This window comes from Phaenicophaeus curvirostris, chromosome 14, assembly GCF_032191515.1.
Source record: "Phaenicophaeus curvirostris isolate KB17595 chromosome 14, BPBGC_Pcur_1.0, whole genome shotgun sequence".
Classification (NCBI taxonomy): domain Eukaryota; kingdom Metazoa; phylum Chordata; class Aves; order Cuculiformes; family Cuculidae; genus Phaenicophaeus; species Phaenicophaeus curvirostris.
The window spans coordinates 10,227,685-10,240,170 of record NC_091405.1 but is presented as its reverse complement, the minus strand read 5'-3'; the positions used below and the strand labels follow the sequence as shown (position 1 = coordinate 10,240,170).

The window sequence follows — 12,486 nt, the reverse complement described above, 5'->3', positions numbered from 1 at the left end:
GCTTTTGAGTAAGGAAACTGATGATAATGCCTATGCAAAAGAGGACAATTAATCACTGTGAATGCTAAAAATAAAGAATTGCTATAGGTAGGATCTCAAATAAATGTGGGCCGCCTCTTGAAAAAACATTGAATTCCCTCTGTTGTGGCTGCACATGAAGGAACTGCAGGCTGCTCTGTATCCTGAGGCAGGCATAATAATCCTAATGTAGCACAGAGACTTATGTCCCAGCAGTTGTGCTCCTGTTCACATAATAGTCCCAGACAAAATTTCTAGAAACTTCTGTTAACACAGCATCAGGCTTAGCACCAGAAATTGGTCAATTCACAGCTGAAACCCAGTTATAGTGGTATTATTCCAAAATAGTAATTTTCATATAGGAAGATGAAATCAATTCTCCTTTTATATCAGAATCACTTCTACTTCAACATCTTCTTGAAGATGGAAAATGCAGTAAGTTCACTAGTCTGCTATGGGAGTAATATTACCCTGTTTCACTCCTTTCTGAAACTTTCACTGTGACGAAAAGTTTTGGAGCAGTAAAGTTTCATTACTTTTGATGTAGTACTCATGTGACCTCACAAGATCTGTTACTGACAGAGCACCTGTAGGTTATATGTCATCTCTCAGCAATGCCTTTATTCCAGTACAACTTCTCAGCAGAATGTGGCTTAGATACCTTGAATGGATTTAAAGGGCTTGCTCTGAGTGTCTATATGTCTCTCAGTCTCTCATGAACTGTTGGTCTCTGTAATCTCCAATTAAGCATTCTGTCCATAAAATGTCATTGTGTTACAGAGGACTTAATGGAAACATTTTTGTTCGGACAATGCTGGCTTGGTACTGAGCTTTGTTTCTGAAATGATTGTTCATGACTTGCCACTGCTTTTGCGTGTATGGGGAGAGGGTGAAGTAAATTAATCTGTCAAGCTACCTGCCCCACTTTTTATCTAAAAACTAAGAGTGTTGGATTAGTAATAAAAACTTCTGCTTCCCCTTCTTCTATATCAAGTGGATTTAGACATAGAAGACATTTTTTTAAGATACCATAAACTGGAGAAAAACTAATTATAGGCTCACAGGCTCCAACCCCTCTGCTACAGGCAGGGATACCTTCTACTAGACTAGGCTGTTCAAAGCCTTGTCCAACCTGGCATTGAATTAGTATTTCTTTGATCTTCTTTCCCCAACTCCAATACTATAAAATGGCAAGTTTAAGCGTTAACAGGTATTTCATCAAACCTGGATGCAGAAATATAACAACAGGAACAAAAACAGCATAAGCAAAGGTCTACATCCTTCGATGAGATTTGTATGCGCAGGCTCCTGAATTCATGGTGAACTTTTTCTCATTGATTGTTTACCAAGGTCAAAACAAGGTGGTCACCGTAACTATGTGCATAAATCAAATATTTGAGCATATAAATTTTACATAGAGTCACATTTCTTAATAGCATGATTTAAATAATTGCTTGCACAGCTGAGATACAAATGGGATTTTCAGCTACTGGAAATATCTGTCTTTCTCCCAAGGTTGGTTTATTGGATAAGAAGAAAACCTGACAGGAAATGAAGTTAAAATTCATGTTATTTTTATGTATATTCTGCCATTTTGTCTTGGGGGAACAAGATATCTATTTTATATAAACTCCCTAATTTACCATATCTTGTTCACTTTATCTGTAAATAGTCTATTCAATGCATACTGTAGATCTTAACCTTATGAGATATCAGCAGGGTACTGTGATTCATTTCAGAAGCCGCTAGCATCCTCATATCATTTATGTGGAAAGCATTCAAAAGTCATTTGTTGGAGGGCATATGCCTTATTCTTAGATCTAACTACTTGCATGGCTTTGACATTCCTGCTGTTAAACAGCACCGTCTTCTCATTTGTAGGAGGAACAGATTGAAGTTTCATTAAAACAAAGAATCGGTAACCTATGACTTTCAAGACGAGGTAGTGGGCTTGGATTTCCAAACTCCAAACACCAGGCAAAATTAGTACTATCTCAGTGAAGAGTGAGAGGTGGAAATGTCCAGCATTAAGAAATAAATAAAAGTTGGAGTTTACTGAAACAGTAACAAGTAACGCAAAATTTGGTTTCATGGTTGTTTGGTTTGTTTATTTTCTATTCTTTTATATTTGAACACCACTCCTGGAAAAAAGTAATGATGTGTTCAGTAAAACAAGAGGAGACTAATGACATTTTTGTCATATTTTGTCAAGAGTCTGTGAAACTTCTTTTTGCTGTTACATATTAATTGCATTTTTAGGCATTTAAATGTCATCACAATACTTCACTCTTCAGCACAATCACTTTGTTTGTTTTCCTTGTCTATTTGTGTTGTAGCAACCCTCAAAGCATCCTGCTGAAGGCTCTCTGTTGTAGGTGCAGCGTTAAATGCCTTGGAAGACACTTTACCCTTTCCCAGATCTCATGTTCTCCTGGCCTTGTAAACATCCATAATTGTTCCCAGCCTTATGTAGTGATGGACATGACAGCAGTTTCACAGGGACTACTGAAGTGTTATGCCTCTCTAGCAAGGGCATAGCAGGTCTGAATTGAGAGGAGGGAAAGACTAGATGAGGTTCTGTGGCTCAGGTCTGTACTACACATCACCGTATATTGCAGTTCTGTACAATTTGTCCCACTTGTGTCTGCTGTGTGCTCAGATGTGCTTGATAGCACTTGCGTATGCAAATACGCCGCTTAGAAGTTTTGAGGAAAGATGGGGATATGTCTTTTTTTTGATTGGTGCGACTCAAACAACTTTATTAGGAAATGATTTTCTGCTCAAAATCTTTTCTGGAATGAATTCTGATACACTGGCACTCTGCCACGTAACTGTAGCTTAGGTAGAAGCTGTTACTCTTGTCGTTATGAGTACCCAGGAGGATTCCATTTCCTTTCTTATTAAGTACTCATTTTTTGTTTGATTTGGTGTTTGACTGGAAAAATGCACAAGTTCTAAACTTCTTGATCCTTTGCTGAGCAAGCAAAAATGCTGCAGTGTGTATTTTGAAAGCGTTCTTTCCCTGTGGCTCATGTCAAAGTCTGGAAGGTCTGGCCTTGGTATTTTGCAACACCGCTTTAATGTTTTATAGACCATTAGTAACATTTAGAATATAATACAGAATTTTTTGAAGCTTGGTTGCTCATATCTCTGTATCTTTTGTTCCTCCCAATAATAATAATAATCTGTCTTATTTTGATACTTGATCAAAATTCAGAATCTTAATGTTTTAATTGCTGAAAAGACCTTGATTTCTATAGCTATTACTTCATCTTGGAAATGTGGATCCACAACAGTCTATAGGTTATTTTTTATTGAAAACTGAGGTATGCTCTATAAGAACTTGTTGTTTTTATGCGAACTAAGGTAATGAATTCATTATTTTTGTTGTCAATAATTTTCTCTCTGCAGCTAGAGAACCTGCTGTCTCCTTTCTGACCTCTTGTTCTTTATGTACCTGAAGAAAATCGTATTAGCTATCTTATCCTCTCCTGCAATCTTCTTTTCATTTTCCACCTTCTTGCATCTTCTTTTCCCTTGCACTTTTAACTTCATTCTATAACCTTTCTACTCCCCCTGTCTGTCTTGATGTTTTATGCCATTCACTTAATACTTTTTCTACATTCTCTGCAATTTTTCATTCAGACATTCTCACCCATTTTATGTTCTTTATAAATAGTGTTCCTAGGGGTATGCATAACCATCATCTAAGTTTAAATTTGTTTTGTTATTGTATAGAACTCTTCCACTACTTTCGAAAGAGCTGTACTCCTTCATCCATCCTAATCAGCTGTGTTCATAAGTAAATCTCTTTAAAAAACAGTGTTTTGGAAACCCTTGACTGCATTATTTACTACAGAGCCTAACTTTTCTTCAATTTTGTTGAAACAGCCTAGGTAGTTAATATGTCATGCTATGAAAACTTAGTGGAAATATTAGTTTTGTTTCTTTTTTAATGATTTTTTACTGTATCTATACCTCTTCCATCAAGTTATGCATACTAATTTAAGTATTAAGTAAAAATAATTCTAATACTTAATTCTGTCAACAGTGGAATTGTCTGCTCAAAAGTCATCAGCCTCAGAAAGAGAGCTATATAATAGTATCCCTGATATAATAATTAGTTCTGTGACTTCAGAACTGTGGTTGTAATATTTGATCTCTCTAAAATTATTGTAGGATAATTGGCCATAATTATAAAGCTGTACATGCATGTGTTTGTAGCAAAACCACTAAACAGGTTTCTAATCTTTATGCAGATGTAAGTTTTAATTAACATGGAGTGGTGTGGCATGATATTTTTACAAAATGTGAGGAAAGAATTTCTATAAATTAAGAAAGAAGTATGCTTCAGTGACTCAGTTTGTAGGTTCTGTGTTCCATTGTGCATGTTTCTCTAACATCATTAGAGGGAAATAGGCTACAGAAAACCTCATCATTTAAGTGTTATGGTCCAGTTGAATGTGTGGTTAAGTCATCTTCCAAATCCACCCTTCCTGCATCCGCTCTTTCTTGCACCAAGGTTTAGGAGCTCTGATATGATGCAATTGTTTCATAGGGCTCTTACAGTGGCACGTTCATTGTTACATAGTTTTTCTTTTTCTATAAGAGACTTTGAGGAAAAATGGCAGAATGGGCCATGAAGTGTCTATTATTGATGTGATATAAAAATTAAAATGCAGTGCAAAATGAAGAAAATTAATGGATCCACTTGCCTGTGTCATCTTCTAAGCTTTTTGACTGCTCTTTTTAAGTCCGATGCAGGATTCCTCTGTTTCTCAGTCCCACAGACGAGGCAGATGACCAGTTGTGGGTGGTTGACATTAAAATTTTGTATTATGATCTGTGAAAGTGGAGCTGTTTGTGAATTGTCTGCCCCCAGCCTGAAATGTATCATCTGTGTCTTTGTTACCACATTGGTGGCAATTCTTGAGTTGAGGGCAGCATGTGTGTAGCTAGCAGCATAATTTGGCCCTGCAGCCAGACTTAAGTTAAACAAATTGACTGATGCTGCATTAGCATAAATAGAATCAGTTTTTCTGTGATGTCACAGATGAATTCTGTAGTGTTTACAAGAAATAAAGTGTAAGAAAATGTGTGTTTGGTGAATACAGTTCTGACAGATAACATTTACCAGCCAAACAATAAAAGACTAATTCGAATACCAATCCACTTCTAAAAAAATACAGCTGCGCTTCAATCTATTGCACAGATATATGTGTGCAGGCTGCTTTTCTGATATACTATGATTAAATACCTACAAATATGTCCAAAAGTATGTGTCAGCCTATAAGCATAAATGTATGATACCATGAACCTTAGCATATCCTACCAGGTTTATATGCAACTATTTTGTTTATTCCACTCAAATTTCACTTCTATTGCAGTCAAATGAAAATCCTGATTCCATGCTTGCTAGCGTGAAATCACTAGTGCTCTGTCATTATTTCTTAATTACAATATTTCTCTCTTATTTGTGGAGACTTAGTCATGCTGAACCTTAGACAACATACTCTCACTATCTGAAATGTTTCCTGTCCAAGAATTTAACATACGTCAGAGACCCAAATTTTGCATGAGAATCTGAGTGATGCATTGGGTTCCTTTGAATCTGGCTTCCTTGGTTTTTTTATCCACGTCATCTGAACTTTTGGGTTATTTTTGGCAGTTATATATTTTTCTCTTTAAAATGAAAATATGACAGGACTCGATAGGTGGAACTTCAAGAAAAACACAAACTGTAATAGAAGTGATAAAAATGTAAGAGCTGGCGACACCACAGATTGCAAGCAGAGCTGCGAGAATCCCATTTTCCCCTTTAGTAGTCTTCTGTGGTGAAAAAAATGCATGGAAACAGGCGATTCTTTTGTGTTCGCTTTTTTCCTTCATTGTTCAATGCATAATAATAAATGAGCGAGAGAGGTGTAGGGGACTATAGTTATCAATATTTAGAGTATTGTGTGAAGAGACGTCTAATATGGAAATTTTACTTGACATCATTTTGTTAATGTGTAAATGATAGAAGTTTTGCTGTATTTGTCCTGGTTTACTTGGATCATTACTAATTATTTCTTAATTAGACATATTCCTGAAAATGAAGCTGTACTTATGGGAATGTCTTGATTTTTTTTTTTAATTTTCTTGTAGCTTATTAACAAAAGCTGTGACTTTAGTTTAAGAGTTTTCAACAGCTACTTTGTTTATATTAGTTCATGTAAAACACCAAATGTCTACACTCAGATGATGGTAATTTTTCTTTAGACGTCTCAGTAGTTATGGGCAAAATTCATTGTGCAAGTGTGTGACTAAAAGTTTGCAAGGACAGAGATATTAACTGTAATCCTGATCCTTTTGAAGTTATCCCAGAAGACATCTTTTTCTCTGTGAGTATTTCTGTATCAAAAACATCTTGTCTAAACTTGTTAGGCTGCTGGCAGCAGGACCAGGGGCTGGTAAATGTTCTGCTTCAATCTCTTCTGAAGTGCAACACTAAAATATAGAGGATCATAAAACAACCCAGTTGGGAATGAAGGCTTCTGAGTGGGAAGGCACGTGGGAAAGATATGGGAGAAGGAGGTACGGAGCGAGAAAACTTCTGTCTGAAACAGTTATATACGTGAGAGGTGTGGAGAAATATTATTTACAGTTTCTTCTAGTTTTTGTCATTAGCATGTGTTATATAGTCTATCTTGCTATGTGGGTTAAATTTGCAAAACAGAGAGAGTTCATCTTTGTAGAATTCTTCCCATCCTTTTCTCTGATGCACAGTATTTATTTTATATAATGGTAATTCAGATAATTGAATGCAATGCATTGAAAATACCAATTATTTATTTAAGGCTCTGTTATTATATATATATTTCTTTAATGTGTTATGTGTATCTAATACACAGGTGATATGAATACAGATTACAGTTTTTATTTGTGGATGGGAACAAATAAAGCAATGTGCTGCCATTATTTCTGTTATTTTTAAAACATTTAATAGAGTTAAATAACAGGATTACGATTTACAACTTAGAAATTACTAAGAGGGAGGAAAATCATGACAGTTTTGAACTGCCAATTTTTCTTGTTATCTAAAATAATTTGTAAAAGCACTTTCATTTTTTCTTGCTGCTAGGGAAACCTAGTGGAGAGGACAAAAGAAGAGGAAAGAAATTGTTCTAAAAATAACATATAGTCCCCAAATGCTATGCCACTTGACTGTATTTTACCTTTTCCCCTCGAAAGAGGAAAGAAAACATTTGATATGGAAGAATATCTTATTGGCTAATCATTTTGTATGAGCTTCAAGTCTCCCCATGATCGGTGGGACAGCTATCTGCCCCTGCATACAAAGGCGTATTCATTCAGCAGTCTGGAGTTTTTCTTCAGAAAGGACTGCAATATTTGCCTCAGTCAGAAATCTGGAGCTTTCAAGATAGAGGCTTGAAAACCACCCAGCAGTTTTGATAGCTGTTAGGGCTAAGGTTTTTCCTGAGTTCAAATTACGGGATATGAAAATTTGGACTGTGTATTTCCTGCACTCCGTGGGGTATGTCTAATGACACTGAACTTATTGACTTGTGGATCTGCTGTACATGAAACAAGTAAATCAAAGCACAATCTACTATGTCTATGGGCCTTAAAAGACAGCAAACCGATCCTCCAAACATGTAATTTTGTTGTCATTCAGCTTTGCAGAACACAGATGTGGAAGTACAGAAGTAGGAGACTGTAACTGCATTTTGTAACCTTTAATATATTAATAATACATCAGTTTGAAAGACACACTGCATTTAGTAAGCTTTTAAATGGCAAAATTAATATTCATTATTACCTTTAAGGTACTACGTCATGTAATGACACTGATATTCAATTCTTGTTAAACATACTTGAGATTGATATTTGCAATGTATTTGTTAAAGGAAATACTTTAAAGGAATTGAGGTGTTCAAGGATAGGCATTTAATTTCACCCCATTTTTTTAGTGATTGCTTTGATCAATGCTGTGCTTACTACTTCTGCCACATGCTTTGAACTTGTGGATGCAAGCGTGTAAATAATTTCCCATGTCAGTTCTTGGCTGATCTGCTCAGGCTGGGATATAAAAAGTAAGTTGTCTCCTAAATTCTAGTGAGTGGGATTAGTGAATTGATTAGTTGAATTCTGAATTAAAATTGCAATTAAAGGCAAAATTGTATCTCTTAGAAAGGCTTCAAGTCATTTCCCCAAATTCGAGAAGTCAAATTACAAGCTTTTGACAACAGTTTGTATTGTGAATAGAAACTATTTTCGACAACCTTTTTTTTTGTGTTTGTAAAACAAACTCTAAGAATAGCAGCAATTAGTAAGCAAAAAGATGTGAATTTTTTTTTGCAGTTTGTCAGCTTACAGAGGAAATTCCATTGATTGCTGAAAATACTGAAGATGCGATTCCATGAAAATAATTACAAATAAATGCCATTAGTAGCATATAATGATTTTTTTTCCCAAGAGATTCTGCTCAAAGTATTTAAAATGACAGTGTGGGCATTTTGTATTCAATTGCAATTAGTATTTACAAAGTATCAATATGTGCTTTGCTTTAGCAGTCTCTGAGCATAATTCAGGCATATGCATTTGCATTTGAGTCTTCACCAAAACCTTCCCTGAAGACAGATAAAATGCCAAGAATTTTATGAACATGTTTATTTCTAATACTGGCAGTACTTTCCTACCTTTTTTTATGAGGTTTTCTCCTTTTTATTTCCTTATGTTATCTTGAGGGCTTTGTTAGACTATTCATTAATGTCTTTCTGAAGACATTTTCATCACTTATTCTATGTCCATCATCATTATTTATCTTTCTCAGTCTGTAATGTGGTTGTCTGATGTTATTGGAAATGACCACAGAACCTGACATTTTGATCTTAGCAGTTTAGCAAAATATGCACGTTTTAATCACCTTAACCTGCAGACATTGAGAGCACATTCTAACCTCTAAAGAAGTAGTTTAGTAATTAACTAGAGGCTACTCCTTACATAGCATTAGTAGGGAGTCAAAGCTTGCACCTATGTTGAAGGATCCTTTGCTCCTGCTGGTATTCTTATTTGGCTTATATGAGAAGCTGACATACTGATATGAGCTATGTAAGTTTAGTTTTTTCTGTTCAGTATCATTAATTATGGTATTTAATGACAAATTTAATAGATATGACTTGAACTAATTATGCATTCTGCTCCAAATCCCAAAACTTTTGAGCAGCGTATAATTATGGTAAGTCATATCTACCAGGTCAATTTTATCTTTTCACAAAGAACACTAGGACATGCGTATGAAGTTTATAAGCATCATTGTAAGACAGACTTATTAAAGCTGCTTATTAATGAGAATATTTTCCTTCTCATAACAGAAAACTTGTCCTATGTGAGTAATATGCAGAATCTGCCAGCTCCTGCACAGACCTTTCGCTTTATCCTAACAAGGAATGAAACTAAGTAATTGAGATGGTAGTAAAGGAAGCCAGAAATTCTTTAAAAATTGAAGCTGAAAGTTATCCCTTTCAAAATACAAAACCCCTCAAAGCCCTTAGTATTTAAGTAACCCTACTACCTGTTGATTTCACTTAGTGTTAGATTTTTAATACCAAGAATATCTTAAAACAAGACTTAGCTCTTTAGAAGGTGTGGTAGATTATCTTCTAGTTTTGTGTTTTCTATACAACTTCGTAATTTTTTTTCTACACCATCTTTAGGGTTATATGTTCAGGGAGCAAAATGCTCTTTTTTCCCCTTGTGAAGTCAATGTTTCAGTTTACTTGTTTGTTGTGTTAGATTTAGTTGTAATCTATTTATAACAGTTGTTAGGCAATTCAGATGATTTAAATAACCATTTTCTTAGAGGTGTTAGGATCAGTCTTCTTTCTTTACTTATGCTGTTAGCTTAATCTCACTGATTTGCTGCTTAAAGTCAGATACTTGTGCACTTACTAGTAGTAAATGCTGACTTATTCTGCCACTAATGCCAGCTGGTTTAACTTGTGCACACGTTGCTCAACAGTGGTGAGGGTGGTAACAGTTATAGGTGTTATTTTATTATCTATCTTCGGGATGGCATAATTGCATCAATATTCTGCCACTGAATTAAGACTAGTTGTTGTCTAAGTGCTTCCCATTGAGACTGCAATATATTAAGCCAAACCCCAACAATTTCAGTAGGATTGTACAAGAGATAGGACTGAGCTTCTAGTACGAAAAAGGACAGAAGAAGTAGATCATTCAAAACAAACCCTGCTAACATGCAATAATTTATTGCATTAAATGTAGTGCTTACTAATAGATGTGTTTTCTTGTTTTCCATATGTTGCAGTATTTTTTTTGCTGTATAATAATTTTCATTGCTGATGAGCAAGTGAGTAGAAAAGTGAATGTAAAATTTGGGATGTAACAAACAGTATGTTCAAATTTTTAAGAGCATTTCTATATGGGAATGATTACAGTGCAGTGAAGAATTTGGCCAGTTGTACGTGAAATCTGTGTAGCTTTGACAAGCACAGTTGTTCAGCAAACTAAGTTCTGGTGTTATGTCTCAAATATATACCACACATAAGGTGCCAGGTCCAATTAACAGTTTGATGGTGGTAAATCCATTATCCTTGGAAAGAGAGTCCACCATCAGGAGACATTAATTCAAAGTGACACCAACTGGGGTGTTTACATACAGTTAATTGCAATGTCAGGCATTCTGCTCTAATTGAGTTTAATTGTGGTAAAATTGGAGTTAATTAAAAGTTAATGGTATAGAGCACATCATGTTGTTATAAACTACGGGTGCATGTTTCATATCCATATTATTGTTATTTAAATGGTGCTTTCAATTACTGTGCCTCATATTGGCACTTTGGAAATGTACTGTAATAGTTTTCACATCACTGAAGGTTTTTGTTTTGAGTAGGCATGAAGAAACGAGTTTATCTTTTAAAAGCTTGACAGAGTTTAGGTTAATTCATTTTTCCACAATGTAAATGTCACATGTGGTGTTTCCAGCCACCTTGCTAAGGAAATGGTTGACTTTACGAGAGTGCTAGTAAAATAGAAGAAAATTCTAATTCACCCTAAGGGAAGGTTACCATTTTTTATTTTTTCCCCATCTTTCAATTGTATCTCTGTGTCACCATCCTTTCTGACTAACCTTTCTGTGGGATTTTGCCTGGGATGTCTTCACTTTCTCTCTCTGCACACCTTGTCTGTTTCTATCGCTTCCAATTATACATATACATTGACAGCTCCATCTCTATCCTGACCTCCCTCTTGATGAAGTTTTATATATAAAAAATCTTTGTTTGAGATATCCTTCTGATGTATTGCTGCCAGTTCAGAAACGCTCATTGCACATTCCCCTTTTTTGGTCATTGTGGGCAAGCTACCCATCTTTCTGCCAAACAACCCAACAGAATGTCTTCCTTTCTGCTTTCTTCACATACCTTTGTCATGTCCAAGTTTTTCAGATCTTTCTACATTACAACTACAAACTGTTTTGCTCCTTGCATACTATCCATCATCTAAGTCCTGGTCTTCTCAGTCTTAACCTCTTTTCCAGATTTTTTGCAGCATCTCCTGGTTATTGCAAATGAAGCTGCTGTTGTCTTTATGGCAAGGTACTTTTACCATGCTACCACAGCCTTCTACCCACTGTGTTTCTTCCCATTGGATTAAATTCAAACTGAAACTCTTGAAAAGTTGTTCTTTCCCAGGCATTGCTCTCCCCTTGGCCGACACTTATTTGTTTTCAGATCTTACATGTTGTTTAGCCTTCACCATTTCTTCTCACTTGACCACTTCTGGAAACACCAGACCTGTTCCTTACATCATGGCTCACACTAGCATTGTACTCTGTGATAGCGCTGGAGGTGCAAAACACCACTGCTGCTTCTTTCATACATATTATAAAAGGCATTGACCTCAGGCTGACCAGCTGATATTAGTTAATGCATCAGGAGACACATATATGTGATCTAGTACCTTTTAAAAATAAAATACTTGTCTTTATTACGTTCCGAAATTAGTCTGAACTTCTTCTTATCCATACAAACTGTCACGGTTTCCAGAGTTTCGCCACTTGACTGACATTTAATGTAAAAACTCCTTTATTTTGCCCTTTAATCCAGAATACATTTAGATCTGATCTAGAGCTAGTTTGATATTTAGCATTGACACTTCGATAATCCTATGGAGCCATGAACGTATATTTGTGCTAAAATATTGTTGTGGGTTACTTTTTCCAGCAATAAAAGGGCAAGTTTGCTAGCTTACTTGTGGCTAATAGAGTTTATAGCTTTAGATTGAAGAAAAATCTTACTTATGTCAGGCTGGTTAGGTTTTAGTTGTTTCCTCATGTATTTTTGTCTTCACACAGCTTGTTTAGAACTGTCAAAACACAATGAATGCAATGATATGAAGTGCTTGTTTTCAAGAGCTGTTGTTCCACGTACAAGTTGGATATTT

At 35.5% G+C, this 12,486-nt stretch overlaps 1 protein-coding gene across 2 annotated transcripts in view; it reads left to right on the top strand.

The window, feature by feature from the left end:
* The window catches only part of CDH13 (cadherin 13), a 447,506-nt gene that overhangs the window by 214,972 nt on the left and 220,048 nt on the right, over positions 1-12,486 (top strand). The window lies entirely within an intron of this gene.